The 4040-nt window shown below is 32.3% G+C and overlaps 1 pseudogene; it reads left to right on the top strand.

Moving 5' to 3' along the window:
* The first annotated feature begins 405 nt into the window (after positions 1-405).
* LOC143606788 (3-ketoacyl-CoA synthase 12 pseudogene) lies at positions 406-1864 on the top strand (annotated as a pseudogene).
* Positions 1865-4040: the final 2176 nt, after the last annotated feature.

The following is a 4040-nucleotide window of genomic DNA, read 5'->3' as shown; positions in this document are numbered from 1 at the left end:
TTAATTTAAGTAGGTTTTGATATTAAAAAATTAGACTAAAATACCCTCCTTCCTAGCCTTCTTAAAAAAATCAAACTTCTTATTTGAATCTAACCCAATATATATAAGTACACTGTTATTTTTTGAAACTCGATGGGTTTCGAAGAACCACCCATTTACCATATAGATCCGCCCTTGCAGAAACGTTACTTTAGCTTTTTATTTGTCAATATATACTTAAGAGGCATGTTCAAATTTGTACACACCCCTTTTTATACCAGAATAGTGAGACATGCAAGTTGTACACACCCCTTTTTATACAAATGCGTCTTAAAGCTTTGAATTCACAACCAAAAAGAAACTGCAAAAATATACATCTCTCCCTCTTCCTCCATCCATCTCTCTCTGTCTCTAAATAATAAATATATATACATATATACACTATGTCTACCTATCCTTGTAATCTGGTTATGGATTACGTTTTGACCACTATGTTCTTTCTCCCTCTCTTCTTCCTGCTCTGTATTATCCTCAAAGTTCTAGAAAAAAGAAGACATCAAAACTGTTACATACTAGACTACCAGCTCTACAAACCCTCCGATGACCGGAAACTGACGACCGAGTTAAGCGGCGATATTATAATGAGGAACAAGAACTTGGGTCTCAGCGAGTACAAGTTCCTTCTCAAAGCCATTGTAAGCTCCGGCATTGGTGAAGAAACCTACGCTCCACAAATGGTGTTTGATGGTCGTGAAGAAAACCCTAATCATGTTGATGCAATCCAAGAAATGGACGAGTTTTTCAATGACACTATTGAAAAGCTCTTCCATCGTATCGGGATTCGTCCGGATAGTATCGATGTTGTCGTGGTCAACGTGTCGATGTTGGCATGTGTGCCGTCGTTATCCGGACGAATTGTGAATCGGTACAAAATGAGAGAAGACGTGAAAACTTATAATTTGTCGGGTATGGGGTGTAGTGCAAGTTTAATTTCGATAAATCTTGTTCAAAGTATATTTAAATCCAACAAAAATAAATTAGCTTTGGTGGTCACATCCGAATGTTTGACTCCAAATTGGTACACGGGTGACGACCGGTCAATGATATTATCAAATTGTTTGTTTAGGACAGGTGGTTGCGCCATGATCCTAACTAACAAACCGAGTTTGGTTCATAGGTCCATGTTTAAGCTCAAGGTCATGGTCCGGACTCATCATGGTTCCAAAGATGAAGCCTATGGTTGTTGTTTACAAACGGAAGATGATAAAGACCGTGTAGGGTTTCACTTAGGTAAAACCCTACCAAAAACTGCAACACGGGCGTTTGTCGATAATTTAAAAGAAATCGCACCCAAAATCCTCCCAATGCGTGAACTTATTCGGTTCACAACGCTCTCACTTGCCCGAAAAACGCTCCAAAATATTTTTGCAAGTCGTTTAACGCCACCCCCGACCGATGATCAATTTCAAAGCCGGAATTGATCATTTTTGTTTGCACACAGGTGGGAAAGCGGTGATTGATGCGGTGGCTCAGAGCCTTAACTTGAGCTTGTTCGACATCGAGCCAGCGCGCATGACACTTCACCGGTTTGGTAACACGTCGGCTAGTAGTCTTTGGTATGTTCTTGGCTACATGGAGGCTAAAAAGAGGCTGAAAAAAGGTGATACACTGTTCATGATTAGCTTTGGTGCTGGCTTCAAATGCAACAGTTGCTTATGGGAAGTGGTTAGAGATCTTGAAGGTGATGGGAATATATGGAAGGAGTGTAACATTGAAGATTACCCGCCAAAAACCTTGGAAAACCCTTTCATGGCGAAATTTGGTTGGATTCAAGATGAGGACATTGCAACATTCAAGTCTCTCACATTGAAGAATTAAGATAGAAAAGAAAGAAGAGGTCGATTTTTATTTACTTTCCATTAAAATCTTTGTTTCACTATAGGAGAAGAAGTTTGAATATTTTGTTTTATGATAGGAGTGTGTATTTATTTTGGTGGGTGTGTTGTTTTTTATTCAACAAAAAATGGAAACAAATTAAACATTATAAAAGATTGCACTTCCATTTATTTAAATCACGTCTTATTGCTTAATTAATTATTCATTTATGGTTGCGATGTTTTAACACGAAACGAATATCACGAAGTTAGTAAGTTTTGGTTTAATCCAAACAAGTTTGGAATGCGAGTTTGACGTTTAATTTTTTTTTTTTTTTTTCAAATAGTATCCTCATTATTTAGACAAAATTAATTTAGTTTAGATTGAGAATATAATATGGTTTAATATTATTGTTATTATTATTGTTATATTTCTTAAACACAACGATATTCGGGTTGTGTTTTTACGATTTAATTTTTTTTTAATATGGATTTGGAGTGAACAGCTGTGGTCATATAATATAAACCTATTTTTATATCGAAATTAATATCGCTTTAATGGATTGTACTTTTCTTTAGTAATTATTTTCCATAAAATTCTAATAACACCCCAACATGTAGTTGAGTTCCAGGCTAGCCATCAATGCACTTAAATTTACGCCAAAGTTTACACACTTGGATGGTCGATTTATTATAGTAAACTTTCGGCAGAAATATAATACTGAAATATGATATCATTTTAAATTATGATTAACTAGATTTTATCCCTCGTATTATGGGGGTTGTTTTAGATTATTTGTTTTTAATATTTAAATATGTATATTTGGATTTTAATTTTATTTATTGTAAGAAAGTTAATAATTAATATACTTGAGGTTTGATGATAAAATGGTTTCACAAATAAATGATGTGTTATAATTCGGTTTAAAAGCTATCTGGGTTTAGTGATACCTATATACCCGTTTATTTTATTTATTATAAAATTGTTCTTTAATTATAAATAATATCTTTTTTTAAATAAAATAGGATATTAATTTTTAGTATATCCCTATTTTATATGATTTTCATATCAAATATTTGATAAGATTAATTTTTAATATAATGAGATGTTATAACCCGTTTAAGAGCTATTTGGGTTTGGTGAGACATTTACCCATGAATTTGGGTTAGATGCGTGAGAATCCTTCATTAACAAATAAAGCAATCTGATGGCTTAAGAGAATGATTATTTTACATTATTCGTTTTTTAATATTTATTTTTTGAATTTTAATTTTCTTTATTATAAAAAAGTTGATAATATACTTAGGGTATGATGATCAAAGGGTTTCATAAATAAATGATATGTTATAACCCGTTTAAAAGCTATATGGATTTGGTGACCCATGACCCGCTTATGTTTTTTACTATAAAATTGTTTATTAATTATAAATAATATCTTTTTCTTTTTAAATTGGATATTAAATTTTAGTATATCCCTATTTTATAGGATTTTCATATCAAATAATTGGTAAGATTAATTTTTAATTTAATGAGATATTATAACCCTTTTAAAAGCTATCTGGTTTTGGTAAGACCCATACCCATAAATTTGGGTTAAATCAATGAGAGGCCTCCATTTAAAAATCAAGAAATCTGGTGGCTTCCATAAAAGGGAGAAGCGACCACATTGCGACACCTAGGATTTTAGGGTTTTCGTTTATATATATTATTGATTAATTATGACCAATAATAATTTAAGTTAGGATTAATATATGACCTATAAAATTTAAACTAGGATTAAATATAACAATAATATTGTTAGACTAGGCGCAGTTGTTGTATTGTTAGACTAGGATTAAACATAGCCGATAATTAATAGTCTATTGTAATGTATGTATATTTGTTACGTATTTTGGTCATAGTAAAAAGACAGTGAATTTAGTGTGCAGGCCATGCATGGATACTAATTAATGAATAGTCTAGTAGCGTTTGGTTTGGATATCATTATACGTACGTACAGTTAAACTTAGGTATCATCTACCGACTTCAATTTACCATTGACCCCATATTGGCCTCGATCATTTTTGTATTTATATAACCTCATATTGAGAATGTATTATTTAATAAGATTCTAAAATATGTCACCGAAATTTGAAATCTCAACTTTTCGCACCTTCTATTGAAAGAAATCATTATCACAACTATAG

This window comes from Bidens hawaiensis, unplaced genomic scaffold, assembly GCF_021521415.1.
Source record: "Bidens hawaiensis isolate Kalapana, Puna unplaced genomic scaffold, B.hawaiensis_p1.1 tig00077174_1, whole genome shotgun sequence".
Lineage (NCBI taxonomy): Eukaryota > Viridiplantae > Streptophyta > Magnoliopsida > Asterales > Asteraceae > Bidens > Bidens hawaiensis.
The sequence above is the reverse complement of the archived record's forward strand: the minus strand, read 5'-3'. Positions and strand labels throughout refer to the sequence as shown.